Source organism: Pelodiscus sinensis, chromosome 14 (assembly GCF_049634645.1).
Source record: "Pelodiscus sinensis isolate JC-2024 chromosome 14, ASM4963464v1, whole genome shotgun sequence".
Classification (NCBI taxonomy): domain Eukaryota; kingdom Metazoa; phylum Chordata; order Testudines; family Trionychidae; genus Pelodiscus; species Pelodiscus sinensis.
In genome coordinates, this window is record NC_134724.1 from 13227008 (window position 1) to 13246434 (window position 19427).

Here is a 19427-nt window from a genome sequence, read left to right on the forward strand (position 1 = left end):
GCAGGATCCAGCCTATTAAATCTACCCTCCCCCAAGATGTCATTTTGGGGGGACAAATATCCATATTTGTTATCACCATGCCTAAATTATTATCAGAGCAATTATATGTGCTTTAGGCGTTTCTTTTGTTGCAACACTATTTCCCACAGTGCCTGACAAGATATTTAGTATTGCAGAGTTGGTCTCTGTACAACACGCCTGCCCACTACATGGAACAAGGAGAGAAATAGTACAGAATAAAAATAGCAGTGGATAATTCACTGGTCCGATTTGGATCTTGCATTTTTGTTTTTTGGGCTTTTTTAACCTGGTCTTAGCTGTCAGCAAAATACAGGGGTGAAGACCAGTCACCCAGCATTGATTAAACAAGGAAAAAAACAGATCCTCCACACTTAAATTGATTGGAAATGCAGTTTTACTTGAGGGCCACTGCAGTGTCATCTGCCTTCTTGCATTTATGAACAGTTTTAGAAACAGTAAAGACTCCTTGCTAGGCATTTCCGATGAGCTGGCGAGTTCTGGAAGATGTATGCTAATCGGGCTACGTTACTTGGAAATCTGCTCTCAATCCTGGAATTGATGCATCAGACACTTTGGAGTCTGGGAAAAACTCTTCTCACACAGAGGGTTGTGGTTATAGTGTTCAATGAGGGTAGTCATGAGTGCCTGGAAAGGAATGCCCCTGCTTTCAGGGCATGTCCCAATCTTCATGTCCATGTTATCCCATGGTTTTCTCCTGGGTTTTGCAAACATCTGCACACTGGCCACCAAAAGGAGCCAAGCCAGTGAATTTGAGGCCAGGCTTCCTTATCATTGTATATTCCTAAGGCCCCTCCCTAGCAAGACAGATGTCCAGTCAGATGTACAGATGTACAGATTTTGCAGTCAGACTCCTCGGGCATGTCTATACTAGGAAATTATTTCAAAATAACTTATTCAGAAATAATAAATCAACAATAATTATTTTGAAATAGCGTATCCACACTACAAGGAAGCCTCAAAATTGGTCCGAGGCAGGCTCCCTTAATGTGGATGCACTCTCAACTTAGAGCCCCAGGAAATAATGGGGAGCAATTACTTTGAATGACTCTGGGGAGTAGTTATTTCAAAATAGCACTGGAGCCACCACACTACTGCTATTTGGAAATAATTATTTCGAAATAAGTGTGATTCCTCACAGGAAGAAGGAGTTATTTTAAAAATAACCAGCCCCTTATTTTGAAATAACGGGCTTGGAAGTGTGGACGCTCTGTTTGTTATTTTGAAATAAGGGGAGTTATTTCAAAATAACCTCCTAGTGTAGACCAGGGCCTCATGTCCTCCATTCACCTCCTAGAAGCATCCCCTGTATTAGTTTAATGTTGATAAAGGCAAAGTAATGAATAGTTAAACATAATCCCAACTATATTTATAACATACTGGGGATTAAATTAGCTGTTACAACTCAAGAAATACATTGTGGAGACATCGAGGAGTCTCTGGAAACATCCACTCAATGTACAGAAGCAGTCAAAATAGCAAACAGAATACTGGACATAATTAAGAATGGGATAGAGTATAGGACAGAATATTTTATTGTCTCTATATAAAGTCATGGTTCACTCACATCTTGAATACTGCATGTAGGTATGGTTGCCTCATCTCAAAAGAGATATCTTGGCATTGGAAAAAGTTCAGAAAAGGGCAACAAAAGTGATTAGGGGTATGGAACAGCTGCCATATGAGGAAAAATTAATAAGACTGGGACTTTTCAGCTTAGACAAGAGATGACTAGGGGAGGATATGTTAGAGGTCTGTAAAATCATGACTGGTGTGAAGAAAGTGAATAATATAGAATTATTTACTTCTTTTCATAATACAAAAACTGGGGGTCACCAAATGAAATTACAAGATAGCAGATTTAAAACAAACAAAAGGAAGTTTTTCTTCATGCAAAGCACAGCCAATCTGTGGAACTCCTTGCCAGAGAATGTTGTGAAGTCCAAGTCTATAACAGGGTTCCAAAAAGAGCTAGATAAATTCATGGAGAATGGGTTTAGCCAGGATGAGCAGGAATGATGTCCATAACCTCTGTCTGTCAGAAGCAGGGAATTTGTGATAGGGAGGGATGACTTAATGTACCTTTTTAGGATAGTCACTGAAACTGCTGCCTGTGCACTTAGCATTGCCAAACCCATGCGTTAAAATCAGTTGGCCAAAATCATGCGATTTCAAAAACCATGCGGTTCCTTTCCTTTGACCTTTATGGTTCGTGTCTCTTTTGGTCTCCTTAGGGTCACGTTGTCAAGTGTTCACTGAAGTTATGAGGGCTAGATAATTACTTGTTACATGAACGCTGTGATTCTCCACTAAGCCTGTGAGTCCAGGAGCTGGAACAGGAAGAAAAACATCAACTATCACAAGAGTTGTGATAAAACTCTGAGAGCAGGCAACACTGGCACCCTTATTGCCCACTCCCATGATGCGTCCCCTGGTCAAGGACTGCAGAAATCTTGTCATGCAGCACCCATCTATTTGGGGGCAGGGAGGTGGATGGAAGTGGTAAGAAAAGACAGAGGCCTGGTGAAGGTTTGCTAAGAACAATTCACCATGCTTTATTTTCCCTTCCACAGGCACAACCTATTTTCTGTTAAGGCTCCTGGGTGGTATAGTCCAAACAGTATTTGCTGCACCAATCACTACCATAAGGACTTAGAATTACCAGTACAAAGCATTTACAATTCCATGGGATCTGATTCTCCAGTGGTGCATACCTTCTCATTGACACCCGTGCGAATTATCATTAACACTCATGCAAAACACTGACATGCTACCCCCCATTTTGCACAAGTATAAATGGCTACACAGAGTACAGGCTTCTGGGCAGCACTAGTAAAATGCCCAGGTGATTAACACAGGGCAAGATCTGACAGAGGCAGCAATGGAAACCATAAATGCAAATATGTTTTGAAAAGAAAAGAGACAGGAACTTAGAGCTTTACAAAATATACTACAGTTTTCTACAGGAGTGGTACGAAGCCCTGCAGCTTATGATAGTGATGCTGCTATGCTTTCGAGGACAGCAGTAGCACTGAAGTAAGGACTGCCAATGAAATGAATGGAAAAGCTCCCATTGAAGTCAGTGAAGCAGGATGGAGATATGAAAGGGTGGGGATATTGGTACTTCCAGCATAGCCATAGGAAATCGAGAAAACCTTGCTCTGGAAGATTTTTCCTCATGACATAACCAGTGTTGTTCTCTGCCCTGACTGCTTTGGTGACAAAAATGTGTGAGTCTGGGTCTTAGTGGAGGTTTGTCCATTGACGGGACAGATCACAGATACATATGGTACCCAGTCTATGGGCTACAAGGCTTCCTTCCAATCTGAAATATCATCTTCCTGAAGCAGATTCAGCCCTCAGCTGATGGATGAAACTTTGCCAAGCACAGAGAGAGTGAGTCTATAAATGGGAATGTACTTCAGTATATCTCTATTTGCATTTTTCGGCTGAATAGTGACAGCTGCTGCCAGGAAGTTGGCACCACAATTTATCTTCCCCAAGCCACAACAATTCCCTCTCCTCTCCCCAGATTATTTTGGCACTAACTGTCTGGAAGATCACTGGCAGAATTGCTTTGTGTACCAATTAAATAGGGGAGAAGATTAATAATTACCTTGCAAGCTAGAACATCCCTGCTGTGCCCCAGAGAGTGAATGAGAGCTGTGGAGGGTTTGTAGAGACCTTTCAGGCTCTGGAGCAGGTGTCCTGCCCTTCCCAGGTGGAACTGAGCATTGCTGTCAGGCGGGGGAGGGGAGAGAGGCAGTTAGAAACACAAATTGGAGATCAGAGCTACAGAATGAAATACAAGAAGGTAATTTTCATGCTTATTCTGTCAGTTTGAGTTTGAGACCTTTGGCAAGGCTTAAAAAAACATTCGCAAATAGAACAGGTAGGCAAAAAAAACAGGAACAGGATCATTTCTTATTCAGTTTCAAGAGGCCAACTCGTGCCTCCAGGTGGCCCATGCGATCAGCCTCCATCACCCACTTGTTAAATTTCCGAACAAGCACATTTGTGCTTTCTGCCTTGCTGCCCCATAGGCTTGGGAAAAACTCCCTCTAAATGCCCACACAATTACCTCATTATCCTCCTTCAAACCCCACCTTAAAACTCCTTTGCCATGATGCCTACAAAATACTGAAAATGTTTGGGTCACTGAGGCTACAGCCTATTGTGCTGACCAAGGTCTCTATGTTTTGTTGTGCTGCCCCATTGGTCTGTATCCATCTGTTGTTTCTTGTTTTACATTTTCATTTTAAATTCGTTGGGGCATTGACTGTCATTTCACTCTGTGTTTATACCAGTGCTTAACCTGACTGGGGATGCTAGGTGCTAAGGTAATGCAAATACAAAAACAAACAAAATAAAACAATAATAATAATGGAAAAATAAATTGAAATGTCAAAACTGAAATGTTCTTTTCCCAGGTTTTCATTCATTCATTGGTGAAAATCTTATCAGCATTTTTATCAAGATAATTAACTTGATTTTTTTTTTTCATTTTCTGAAAATGGTGTTTTCTTACTGATAAGCCAGTTTTTGACTAGTGAAACTTTTCTACGGAAGCTTTGAAAATGATTTTAATCAAGATGTTGATAAATAAATCACTGAAATCTTAAAAAATATCACCAATGGTAGCAGCTTTTGTTATTGTTTAAGAAAGGGACAATTTTTTATGAAAGGTTCCTCTTGCAAAACATTTCAACCAGTTCCATTGGTTAGATTAGGCTCAATATTGGTACATTCTTTAACAATGGTTGGCGAGGACTTGACAAATGTGGATTTAAGACTGCCAGATAGGTCCTGTGAGACCTGGGCAAATCAGTTACAGCCAGATGTTTAATGTTTAGGCAGAGAGACACCTCAATGGATTTTCAAAACTACCTAGACACTGAACTCTCTTTGATTTCAATTGAGGTTAGTGAACGTGTGTGTGTGTGTGTGTGTGTGTGTGTGTGTGTGCGCGCGCGCGCGCGCATGAGAAATCGAGAGATCAAGAGAAAGATTTTATTTGTCAGATTTTGAGACTTTGGTTTTTCATCCCAGATTGGGATTGGATTTTTTTTTCTGATACCTAGACATTTTTCACAGGATGAGAAAACAATTTCTTTCTCAGCTTTAATAATACCTATTTGGAGCTCAGTATTGGGAATCCCTAGGCCTTACATGCTTTGATCTACCTTACCTTACTTGTATGAATGTTAAATTCCTTGCCTGAGATAAACAAGCTGAAACATGGGGGTTGGAGGAGGAGGGGATACTATTTAAAGGGCTGTAACCTACCTGGAATAGCTTGGCTGAGGAATATTAAGTTTTTATGGCTAAATGTGTTAGTTTTGTACTGCAGGGTAATTTAGAGGAGCAGGTATGTGTTCCACAGATAAATAACACTTTCAAATGCATGTGTCCAACAGATTGAATTTATCCTTGCAAAATAATAAAATAGAAGAAATATACCCAAAATGGTTTGCCTGGGTCTGCTTGCACACTCTATGTCTAAACTACGCCGAAGTTCTGAAAGAGGATATGCACATTCTGCGGCAATGTGCATATCTTCTTCTGATCTAACTTTTGAAAGCAGAGCTTTCGAAAGTGAAAGTAGTTGGGATGCTTTTTTTCAATCAACTCCTTTTTCGAAAAGCCGCTCCTCCTCAAAATTGAGGTTTACATGCCTTTTCAAAAAAATGGGGGGGAGGGAGTTGCCGAAAAAAAGTGTCCTGACTACTTTCACTTTCGAAAGCTCCGCTTTCAAAAGTGAGATCGGAAGAAGATATGCAAATTCCCGCTGAACTTTGGTGTAGTCTAGACCTAGAAGGGGACCATTCATACTTCATTGTGGTGGGGTCCCCAGCCCTGCCCTCTTCTCCACAAGGTTAAAGCAGGCCCTGAGGCCTAGTACAGCCCAATTCGCAGGCCCTGAGGCCTAGTCCATGCCCTGAGGGGATGGGGTATGAGGGTCCGGGCCCTCCCTCTCCACCGGACCCCAACCCAGGGCCCTATTAGTGGTGGGTGATTCCCACCACCGGCTCGGTGGGGAGTTCTCCCTGAAACGCACCGAGCCCACTGAGGGGTTCCCTGCCCCTTGCCCTGGGTTGCTTCCTACCCCCGCCCTGTGGCCGACAGAGACCCCACCTGGCAAAGCTGGGCCGCCGGCGGTGGCAATTTCAGCAGGTCCCATGTCTGGGGCAGCAGCAAAGGGGTTGTCCACTGCAGTGGGGCAGGAGGCCCCCCGGAGTCGGCGTTGCAGGCGTGCTCAACCCGGGGACGGTAGCAGCAACGGTGGCAGTCCCAACGGCTCTGGTTCCAGCAGCAGGTCCGGCTGTGGCTCTGGGGTTTGGGCCAGAGCGCCTTCCTCCCCGGAGGTCAGCCCCAACTGAGCAGCCCGGCAGCCTTTTATACTGAGGCAGCACTGCGAGAATGCCCAGCAGGGCAGCGGGGGAGGGGCATATTCTACCCAATAGTCGGGCTCTCCTCCCCTCTGTTCAGTGCGGGGCAGGCCAGCTCCATCACATTCATGTCGACAAAACCACAGGTTCTTTCCTACACCTCTATCACCGCTACCTGCAGCCTCCAGTGTTAGTTCATATTGTGTGGGGAAGGGGCAGATCGTGATGAGGCAGTCGTAATTACTGCTATACTCCAGCAATCCCCCACTGCCATAAAAGGCATGATCATGACCAGCAGCCAGGGCAAATTTTTCCTCAGAGGATGGTGCAGAGTGTACTTCTCATGAAGCACACCAAAAAGGCAGAAGCACAAAATTTGCATACAGTGTGAGTGTTTCCCAAAGCTTGAAAGTCACTCTCCGTGTATAAGTGGTGTCTTTGCCATAAGAAGTGTAGACAGAAAAACCCCGGAGTCTCTTCATCCCTTGACATTCCGGGCCTAAGTCTTGTAACATCTGTGCCTTATGATGGATAGGGTAGCTCATAAGCCGTGACATTGCTAGATCACTTTGGATTCTTAATGCGATTCTAATTGCAGCAATTTGTCAGCTGAGGCGGTGGAGAAATACGGGTGATTTCAGGACTGCAGACTGTCACGGAGTTCTGGTGATCACACCTCTCAGAGGTAGTATTTGTCCAGCAGGACGGGGATGCTGAACGGAAGCCAGCCAACTGAATGATCAACTCATTGGGTTATCCCTGGTAATGGAATACACACACACACACACGACAGTTTCTGGGACGAATTGGAATAGATGCTATGCAATTCCTAATTCATTGAAACTCTACTGTCATGCTCCTGTGAAATAACATCCTATTCTCTCTTCTTATATCTCTGTTGGTGAAGTATTGGAGATAATGAAAGTTGCCTCTAACTCTACTAGTAAATCCTTTCCTTACTACTCATGCCACTTTACCCTTCATATATCGCCTTATCTCCTCCCCATCATATTCCCATCACTCACACTATCTAGTCCAGTGGTCACCAACCAACAGATCAGGATCTACTGGTAGATCTTGGAGCCTCTGACAGGTGATCCTGACTGGTTTGGCCAAGTGACTATTATCAAGGGCCGGCATTTCAGCTGCCCCTCCCCTGCATTGCTGTGCATCTCTTGCCCTTTGTCTTGGAGATGTCCCATCAGGAGCATCCTGCTTGCTGTGCAGGGCAGGGGAGGCAGAGAAGGGGTGCTGAGGTCAGGGTGCCTCCTCTCCCACTTCATCTCCTATCTCCACAGAGTAGAGAGGGGACAACAGGACTTGGGAGGAAGTTTGCTGGCTGCTTTTGGGAGTGATGCAGGGCCACGACAGGGGTGAGCCTGCCTTAGCCCCACTGCACCACCACCCAGACACCATCTGAGGTAAACAGTGCCCAGCTGGAGCCCACATCCCAAAACCCTACCCCAGTCAAACCTTCTCCTGCACTCCTAGCCCTGAGCACCCCTGCATCCAAACGGCCTCCCAGAGCCTGCACCTAGAACCCCCCTGACACTCCAACTGCCTGCAGCTCAGAGCCTCTCTCTCTCCAAATCCCTTAATTCGAGGCCAGAGCTTGCACCCCAACCCTCTGGCCCAGCCTAGTGAAAGGGAGGGAGGGAGGATGGAGTGAGCAGGGGCAGGGCCTCGGAGAAGGGATGAAAAGGAGGCGGGGCAGGGTATTTGGGTTTCAGGTAGATCTTGGTTTGCACTTAAATTCAAAAAGTGATCTCATGCATAAAAAGGTTAGAGAGTACTGATCTAATCCAATCCAACCTACCTCTTGAGGTCTTAGTGCCAAATACAAGAAGGTGAGCTTCATCATGGTCCTACTTCAGCAATGTTCTCTGCTCTATCTTTGCAGAACTAGTATGTTGCTTGTCGTCTTTCCCTCCAGGTAAGGGATATGATGGAGAACTATAAAAACATGACTGGTGTAGGGACAATAAATAAGGAAATGGTATTTACTCCTTCTCATAACACAAGAACTAGGGGTTACCAAATGAAATTGATAGGCAGCAGTTGTAAAACAAAAAGAAATATTTCTTTACACGGTGCTCGGTCAACCTGTGGAACTCCTTGCCAGAGGATATTGTGAAGGCCAAGGATGTAACAGGACTAAAAAAAGAGCTAGATAAATTCATGGAGGACAGATGCATCAATGGCTATTAGCCAGGATGGGCAGGAATGGTGTCCATAGCTTCTGTTCATCAGAAGCTGGGAATGGGCAACATGAGATGGCTCACGTGATGATTACCTGTTCTGTTCATTCCCTCTGAAGCATCTGGCATTTTCTGCTGTCAGAAGACAGGATACAGGATATTTGAAGACTGGATTGATGGACCTTTGGTCTGATCCATTATGGCCATTCTTCTGTTCTGATGAGGTGGTACGTACCAAATGGGCATATACAGTTCACTATAGGATGAAGGGCTGCAATTCACTCCCAAGCCTGCTTGTAATTTCAAATATGTATTGTACAGTAAAATCAGTGAACCCACAGAAGATTGGAATGAGGCACAGAGGGGGTTAAGAATACCTTGAGTTTTTGTGGTGAGTGACTAAGGCTGGTAAGGCTCTTCAGGAGACCACCCTGCAAACAATTCATAGAATGGTGGCTAATTTTTCTTAAAAAGAAGCATGTGATAAATGAGATTAGCAAATGATCTATTCTCTTTTAGTTGCAGCTGTGGCCTTTAACCCCTATACTTTAGAACTGATTTGGATTTTTACAGATCTGATGTGAGTACACACCTGCAACGTGGGAAAATAAGTATTTGAAAAAAATCGTTTGTTTCTTATTTCCAGTTCATGTTGACTGTTTGTAACCACAGGTAACACTCATGCACTTTCTGTTTTGTTTTAGCATCAAGTTCATACTTTCTGAAAAGTGATAGTGGTAGGGTAAAAGGTATTTAATCTTTTGGTTGTATAGCCAGTTCTAATGCTGCTTTACATTTATTTTATAGTATCTGGGGCCAGATTTTTAAATATGCAGATAGGCACCCAGTGACAAAAATTGCCTAGACCCCTAACTTCCAACTCCCATTGAAATACATGTGAGTTTGGTATCAGCGTGCTTTAGAAAACCCCATGAAGCACCTATCTGCATCTTTAGGCAACCTTTGAATATCTAAGCCCATGTATCTCACAAATCTTCATAAATACTAGTCAATGAATCCTATAGATAGGCCTGTATTATTCCCATTGTAGAGATGGGAAAACTGATGCACAACACCACAATTTCAAAGATGGTGCCAATTGTTTGGTTCCTAAATCCTGACATAGGTTCTAGTTCAGCAAAACATGTAAGTGCCTGCACATGTCCATCCCTATTCAGCCAAGCACTAAAGCATATTCTGTTAAGAACATGTTAAGTGCTTTGCAGAATGAGGTTTGACTACAAAATCAAGGCCTAAGGCACCTAAAGAAGATTCTGATTTTCAGAAGTGATGAGTGCTCAGTAGTCCCGGATGAAGCCAGATGACAGTAAACAGCTGCTCCCTGGTGCACAGTTCCGCCAAGAGCTGGCTGAGCTGCGGCAAAAGGCAGAGGGAGCTATTTAAAGAGCTGGCAGGGACCCAGGATGCAATAGGACTTGTAAGAAATTTTAAGTTACTTTCACTGCTGCTTGCAAGGCCAGAGTTTGATTTAATCCTGGCTTTCCACATGAATCAATAGGAAAAAGCACTACTTGGTCAGTGATATTTCTTCTGTGAATTTGAAATGTTCAGAGAAAAATCTTAGAAAGAAACTCAAGCTAAGGTCTGGAAATCAAGTGAAGTCTCCTCCTTTCTTCATTTGGGGCAAAGGACCATCACAAAGCAGGCTCAGATCCCCTAAAAGCTCTCCTTCTCCTGCAACAAATCACCCAGCTCCAGCAAAATTTCCATGTTGATTGATGCTGTGACTGTGAGAATCACAGGGTGTCTTTCACAAGTGGCCTGGAGCCAACCGAATAGCAAGGAGACAGGAGCTCCTGTTGTCCTCCTTTAGAACTGGAAGCACTAGGAAAGCTCACTCAGCGCCACCCCCTCACTTGGTCATCAGCTCTAGAGTGGGCAATTATGAGATGCTGCCTCTTTCGGTAAATTATGATCTCACTTTCCCTTAACGGCCGTACTGCAGGGTGATGACACTTTATGGCCCATTAATATTTTCCCCAACATAACATTGCTCTTACTGAGTAGTTTAAATTTTCTCTGCAAAATAACAAGAGGGTAAAAATGTCATCTGAGTTATATAAGACACAAGCCTGTTCCGTCACGCTGAGCATTCACACGCAGAGGAACGAAATGGGAGCCCATTAACTTTTCAGAGAGTTGAAGGGAAACGCATGTTCTGTGACAATCTGATTGTTTTATCTTCACACGTTTCAGCTGGCGAACTACACAGATACCAATTTAGAGGGCCAAGAGGATCCTTGCGAGATTCATGCTAAGGATTTGTAATGCTTTCATTGGCCTGCAAAGTGGGCCCTGCAGAGAATCTAGCACAACTATTGTGTATGCTTCAGGGCTATACAGAATCATCCATCTTTGTAGCTATTGCCTATAAAACAGCATTGCAGCATTTCTCAACAGTGCAGCTAGTTCATTAACATACATTGTTGAGTAATGGGAGCTGCTTTGATTTTTATTCTGGGTAATGTATAACAGTGCACCCGGCAGTGACTAAAGGTTATTCACCAGTAACTGATCACAACTGCAGTGAACCTACCATAAATAGTACTTGAGAACAGAGAACTGAACAGCGCCATCAGAAAAGAAGTTAGAACAGTTTCAGGCCAATGGTTTCATAAGATCGCATAAAGAAAAGCGGCATATTTTCCATGTTCATAAAGCAGAAGGTTCAGACATGTCAAATATGTGTGAGCTTTTGGAAGTTATCCCCAAACTTTGGAGATTTCCCTGCCACTGCTCTGAGCATCCTCTGACCCATCCTCGGTGCATTTGAAGTATGCCTGGATGGATGGAACATACGGTCTCAAAGTAACTGCAGTGCAGCTAAGAGGTTCTGACTCAACAATCCAGGGGATTATTGTCCTCAGGACTTAATTCGAGTTAACGTTTGACTGCTGTGTGTAGCTGCGAGCAGTTAGTTCGGACTAAGGGGATTTAAAAATGGCGCCTGGACGGGAAGATGCAAATAAAGCCCAGGATATTTAAATCCCAGGCTTGATTTGCAACTTCGAATACCTACATTAGCCTCCCTAGTTCGAATCAGGGGGCTAGTGTAGACATACGCCACAGGAACAGACAGGGTTTAGGACTCACGCTGCCCCCAAACCTGTGGGGGGAGGGAGGGACAAAGGGGACAACTCCCCCAGGACCTGATGATTGAAAGGGGCCTGGGGCTCCTGGCCATTTCTTGTGGCAGCGGCAGTGGCTGGAGCTCTTGGCCCTTTAAATCGCTGCCAAAGCCTGGGTGGCACTCTTTGTGCTGAGAGTGGGGGAAGGGGACGCAGTCTGGGTAGCACCGAGAGGGCTGCCCTGGCTTTGCTTGAGGCCCCGCTCAATCTGGGAGCATGGAGCCAGCCCCTCGCCCCCTTCTTGGCCTGTGAGTTTATTGGCTCACCTGCCCAAACCTTCACACCCTCCTCACATTAGACCTGTGAGAGGACTCCCCAAAGGGGTCAGTGTGGGGGAGGGAGTGCAGTTCCTGTGCCTGTTCATTCTGTTTTTATCTCACTGAGAGGACAAAAGGGAAAAAAAACCCCACAGTTTAAGGGCAGCAGGTGTCTGAAGGAAAAAAGCAACAGAATCTGTGATTATTTCTGCAGCAGGACTAAACCGGCTTGACGAATGATACATAATGGAAAGTACAGTGTTTGCTCCACTCTCCATCCACTCTCATCTCTGGCTATTTCATTTGCCTTGCTTCCTCTCAACAGAGTATAATGGAATGCATATTCTATTGTAAGCTTCTTTACAGTGAGGGCTCTAAGAAGCAGGTCATTTTCCCTGGAGGAAATGAGGCAACTAACTCCTGCTTAATTTCTTAATTCCAAATGGCAGTGAATTTCATTTTCAATTTGCTTTCTGTTATCCAAGGTTCCATCTGCTCACGCTGCTCCACCCCTTCTGGAATAAAGCAATAAGTTTGGCTGAGCACCTTGTGAGGGGTCAGATGAACAACATGCACACCATCGGTATTAAGAACATAAGAACAGCCATAATGAGTCAGACCAAAGGTTCAACTAGCCCAGTATCCTGTTTTCTGACAGTGGTCAATGTCAGATGCCCCAGAGGGAATGAACAGAACAGGTAATCATGAAGTAATCCCTCTCCTGTCACCCGTTTCCAGCCTCTGACAAATAGAGATTAGGAACACCATTCCTACCCATCCTGGCTAATAAGTATTGATGGAACTATCCTCTGTGAATTTATCTAGCTCTTTTTTGAACCCTGTTAAAGTCCTGGTCTTCACAACATCCTATGGTAAGGAGTTCAACAGGTTGACTCTGCTATATGAAGAAAAACTTCCTTTTGGTTGTTTTAAACCTGCTACCTATTAATTTCATTTGGTGACCCCTAGTTCTTATGTTATGGGAATAAGTAAATAACTTTTCATTATTCACTTGCTCCATAGTTGTCATGATTTTATAGACCTCTATCACATCTGTTTTGTACAACATCCACCCAGTCCAGTATATGGATGTAAGACATGTAACTTCTTGTGTTCTAAGTCATGTAAGTTTCAGTCATTGTGAGCCACATAACTTTCTGTTACTGTAAGCCATGTAACTTTCGTGTAAGAGTTCAATTTTTGCAAGCTTTGTAACTTCCAGCTCTTCCTTGTACAATCTTTAAGCCATGTAACGTTCTATCCTGTGTAAATGGTGTGAATAGGGTGTATATAAATGGTGTGAATAAGGTAATGTCTGTGCCTTTATGGAAAGGAGCCATGAGGCTACAGAGAAGAGCCAGGGGCTAGGTGGGGTCTGATATAATCTTTGCTTGCATATGAGGAAGGCAAGAAAAGGAGGTTTAGTGAAAATGAGAAGAAGAAATGAATATGCATGAGGACTGGGCGGACCTAACGGTGACGGACACAGAGAAAGAATTCAGTGTACATGACAGGGGCCACCCAGCTCAATAAGGAGAAGAGAGCACACAGACCATGGGTTGTACGTTCAGCTCACTAGCCCAAATTGGTGACTGCAGGCAGACCCACCAGACCCACCATGCTTGGCTTCTTCAGCTCTCTCTGCAACTTCTCATATGCCTAAGTGTATGAGTGTCAGTGTGTCTGAATGTGTGTGAAGGAGTTCCATTCCTCTTTCACTTGATCCAATAGCGGCACTGAATAAATCAATAAAAGTGTAACCCTGGATTGGTCTCCAATGAAACAAGGTGACAATATCCCCCTTAGCCTCCTCTTTTCTAAGCTGAAAAGTCCCAGTCTTTTAACTAAGGGTATGTCTACACTAGCTCGTTAGTTCGAGCTAAGTAGGGTAATTAGGGCAACTGGAGTTGCAAATGAAGCCTGGGATTTAAATATCCCGGGCTTCATTTGCATGTTCCCAGGCGCCACCATTTTTAAATTTCCCTTAGTCCGAACTCCGTGCCCGTGGCTACATGTGGCACAGAGTAGGTAGTTCGAATTAGAGATCCTAATTCGAAGTACCATTACTCCTCATTCCACAAAGGGTAGCAGTAGTTCAAATTAGGATCTCTAATTCGAACTACCTACTCTGTGCCGCGTGTAGCCGCGGGCATGGAATTCGGACTAAGGGGGATTTAAAAATGGCGGCACCTGGGAACATGCAAATGAAGCCCAGAATATTTAAATCCCGGGCTTCATTTGCAACTCCAGTTGCCCTAATTATCCTACCTAGCTCGAACTAATGAGCTAGTGTAGACATACCCTAAGAGACTAACACATCAAGGGAGATGCTGCTGTCAGCCTCTATGCAGGTTTAGAAGAGGGATGTTATAGTCTGAAGGCACGTGTACTGGATGTTCTGAATGGGCATGTCTCAGGTATGACCCTGTGAAGCAGGACCCAGTACCACCAGAAGTAATGAAAAACTGTTGATCAAAATCAGGAAATTCCTCTCAAGAAGGAGAGGATAGGCCTCTGAGGATAGGACAAGAAGCAATGGGCTTCAACTGCAGCAAGGGAGGTTTAGGTTGGACATTAGGAAAAGCTTCCTAACTGTCAGGGTGGTTAAAAACTGGAATAAATTGCCCAGGGTGGTTGTTGAATCTCCAGCACTGGAGATATTTAAGAGCAGGTTAGATAAACATCTATCAGGGATGATCTAGACAGTGCTTGGTCCTGCCTCTCGAGATTCCTTCCAGTTCTAAGATTCTGTTCTATACTGAAATGAAATGAAGTCAACTGATTTCTTCTGTTTCTTTGGCAAAAATTGAAAAGTTCACATGATTACAGTGCAATAAACCCTTACAACTGGACCTGGGATCAGTACAGGTTGGACCTCGCTGGTCCGGCACCCTCAAGACCTGACTGGTCCTGAACGAGGGGATTTTCCAGACCAGGGGAGGTCCCTCCTCTCCTGACCCAGGCTGCCGCCACATTAGGGTGCCAGCTTGTCCCCACTGCTGCCTCAGCCCCCCGGGGCGCTCTCAATGCTACTAGCCCCACTGAAGCCGGGGCCGGAGCACCATGGTTGTAGCTCCGCAGCTGGAACAGAGCTCCACAGTTGCCAGGCACTGTGGCTGGAGTTGGAGCTGCACAGCCAGAGATCCCTGGACGCTCCTTGGGCTGGAGCTTCACAGCTGCCACTGGGCCCAGAAATCCCGGCTGTGCTACCTGTCCTCCCCTCCCCCCACACACAAACCCTGGAGCAGGGAACATCTCCAAATTCCTATGGCCCTTTTGAAGGAGCATTTCATAACATACATAGGAACATAATGTCACATCTTCTCCCTTTTGAAGAGAAACAAATTAACTCATATATAAACAGCTAATAAGTACAGCTTAGACCTCCTAGTCTGGCACCCTTGGGATCTGACTGGTCCCGAACAAGGGAATTTGCTGGACCATGAGAGGTCCCTGCCCACCATCCCTCCCTGCTGTTGGCTCCTTCTGGCCTATACCCCGGCTCTGCTGCCAACAGGCCCCAGCTGCTACCTACAGGCTTGGCCTTGGGCTGGGCTCCCTGTGGCTGGAGTTTTCTGTCTGCTGGCGGCCCCACTGCTGGAACTCTCCAGCTGCCACCAGTCCTGCTGTTGCTGGCCCGGTGGGATTCCCAGCTGAAGGTTCCAGTGATATCACCAACACCTCCTGCTGGGTTCTCCGGCCACACCACTGGTCCTCTCTGCCCCTGGACTCTCTGGTCCAGGAATATCTGTGGTCCTGCCAGACCATAGATGCTACCAGACCAGAGAGTCCCAGTTTAGGAAGGTACAACCTATATCTAATAAAACATGCATTACATTCTCAATCCACATAGTACATTTCCATAAATCCTATGTGTCAGCTACCTGGAGAGGAGAGGTTATCAGTACATCGCTCTCAAGTGAGCCTTTACCATTCAGTTTCCTCAAATAGCCCTTCTCTAGGCAGGTTAGCAAGTCTCTCTTAGTCTTTCAGGACATTTAATCTCCTGCTTTGATCTTCTCAGCATCAGGCTTTTGTTAAGAATCTGAGTTGTTCTTTTATTCCTTGACTGTTTCTCCTTTGTGCATTGATGATAAAGGATCGGTCATATGGGAAATGCCAGAGTCCACATGTACTACCAATGCATTGGAACTCTCAGGGATTAGTGTTCAAATCTGTCCTTCTACTCAGTTATGTTGAAATCTGTCCTCCAGCTCTGTCTGGACTACAGAAGATGTTGGATGCAGCTGTTCTATAATTGTTCCTCTTTGGTACTCAGCTATTAGAGTTTTGATTCCTCAAGCACACTCGGTCCACCTGAGTTAATAGATCACAGGCCCTTATGTCAAAACAGTATTTCTGCTTCCACGTCTGATTTTCTTTCAGAATAGAATAGAATAGAATAGAATAGAATAGAACTGGAAGTAACCTTGAGAGGTCATCAAGTCCATTTCCCTGCACTCATGGCAGGATCAAGAACCATCTAGACCATTTCTGACAGGTGTTTGTCTAACCTACTCTTAAATCTTGGGGTTCATTAAATAACAAACTAGTGAATGAAGGAATAAAACAAACTGGGTGTTCTGTAGTGAGCTGCTGCTCACAGCCATGTTGTGTACCTAACCCACCCCCTTTTCATAATACTATCTCTTATGAGGGAGCATTTCTAAATTATAATCTTCTACAAACATATTTCTTAAGTGGCGTGAGGAACCTCTGGTCCACAGGCCAGATCTGGCCCCCTGCTTAATTTCATTTGGCCCACAGCAAGTCCTTGCACTGCATGCTAGCAGGTCTGAGCATTGGCAACTGCTTTCATGGGGCTGGAACCATGAGCACTAGTTCGTCCTTCTGTCGGGGGAAGTGAGGGTACAAAGTTGGTCAGTTGTCTGCAGAGCACCTAGGCATCATGCCGCATGGACATGATCAGGGAAGTTCCATCCACATCTGCCTGCCTTGACAGCTCCCATTGGCTGGGAACTGTGGCCAATGGGAGTTGTGGGGGTGGTGCCACGGTCAGCTGGTCAGATTATTGCATGTTCTGGGAGCAGCATGGGACCCATATAGGGGAAGACTGTCTTAGCACTGCTGTACCACCCCCATCAACTGGGAGCTGTCTGAGGTAAGTGGCTCCTGGCCAAAACCTGCACCTCTCATCCTCTCCCAAACTCCAAACCCCAGCCCTAAACTCTTTACTGCACCCCATTCTCTTCCCACAGCCCGCACCTGCACCTCAAACCCCTCCCCAAAGCCTGCCTTCCCACTCTGAAACCTCTGCCCCAGCTATGAGCCCATCTCTGCACCCAAACTCCCTCCAAGAGACCACTCCCGCACCCCACACCCCATGCCCCAGGATGGGACTCCTCCTGCACCTTAAATCCTTCCTAGGCCCTCCATCTGCACCCTTACGTGCTGCCCCAGATCTGGAACCCCCTCCCACACTCTAACCCAGTGCCACATCCTAAGCCCTCTCCCACCATCCATACTTCTCAGCCTCAGTCCAGAGCCCCCTCCCATACCCTGAACCCCTCTTTTCTGGCTCTACCCCAAAACCTAAGGGAAGCCCTGAGCATCTGCCCCAACCCTCCACAAAGGTGGTCTACGAGTGTGGTCCATGAGTGTGGTCCACGAGTGGTTTTTTTCTGTGGGTCAATGGTCCTTGATAGAAAAAAGTTCCTTACCTCTGCTCTAGTGGAATAGCCATGGTTATGTTAGATAACATACATATATTTTAGAAGGGGTATAAACCCTCACACTTCACAAGCTAACCAATAACTACCCAGGGCTAGGAAGAAATGTCCCTAGTCAAATTAGTCTGCAACAGTCTGTTCTTTCACCTTTCTCTGATGCATCTGGTACTGGCTACTGCTGGAGAGAGAATAATGAATTGGATGCACCAGATGGTCTAATTTTGCCTGGCAATTATTAGGCTTTATATAAAAATCTCTTTGCATACTAGGAGTAGGTCATTCCTTGTTCTGCATTTCAGAGTGATTATTGCATTTTTCACTTGGTTAAAGTCAGCCAGAGTTCAACTTCATGAACTATTTCTACTACCTCCAATGGTGAAATAATGACTTGAAAAGGAATTGTTTACCCCCTCTTCTTACTAATTAAATTCCCGAAAAGTATTTTGTATGGGTTATATGTAAGTACATATATGCTAAAGGAATTTATAATCACATTACATTTTCTATTAACACAAAATGCATTATACCTATTAATTTACATTTCAACAATAATTAAATTTGTAAGGCACTAATGTGCATAATATATTGGGAGCATCTGCCGCCCAAAACTTACACTGCCTTTTTCATTCATCTCAATTCATGCAAACTCAGATTTCCCTTACCCACATGGTTGTTCTCATTAATTTATTTGTTTTCACTTTGAACATATATTTGTTCCTCATGAATTTCACAGTGTGAAGTAATTTATTGATGAGAAATAGGGACCTTGGTTTAAGGTTTGTACTTTTACTCATTTTCAGGGTTTATGTTTGGTTGCTCCAGTATCTTATAGTTTCTGGAGAAAATATATATTGGTGATAAACTGAAACAGAGATTGGTAGTTTCATTAGGGGCCTATATTACACCATGGAAGCTTTACTACTGCAGGATCAGGTTCCAGAACAGCAGGCTGACCCAACACATTCTAGTCAGAAATTTAGACCCATTTTAGGGCAATACATTATGGCTATGTCAACACCACCAGGTTATTTCAAAATAAGTTATTTTGAAATAATAACTCCCAAAATAACAATTTCAAAGTAATCTTATTCCTCTTCACACGAATGAGTTATTATTTTGAAATAACAAGACTATTATTTCAAAATTACAGGCTTGGTAGTGTGGATGCTTGCTTAGGGTATGTCTACACTACCCCGCTAGTTCGAACTAGTGGGGTAATGTAGGCATACCGCACTTGCAAATGAAGCCCGGGATTTGAATTTCCCGGGCTTCATTTGCATAAGCGGGGAGCCGCCATTTTTAAAACCCCGCTGGTTCGAACCCCGTGCAGCACGGCTACACGGGGCTCGAACTAGGTAGTTCGAACTAGGATTCCTATTCCGAATTACCGGTACACCTCGTATAACGGTACACCTCATATAACGAGGTGTACCGGTAGTTCGGAATAGGAATCCTAGTTCGAACTACCTAGTTCGAGCCCCGTGTAGCCGCGCTGCACGGGGTTCGAACCAGCGGGGTTTTAAAAATGGCGGCTCCCCGCTTATGCAAATGAAGCCCGGGAAATTCAAATCCCGGGCTTCATTTGCAAGTGTGGTATGCCTACATTACCCCGCTAGTTCGAACTAGGAGGGTAGTGTAGACATACCCTTAGTTATTTTGAAATAAGGGGGTTATTCTGAAATAACTCCCCAGGGTAGACATGCTT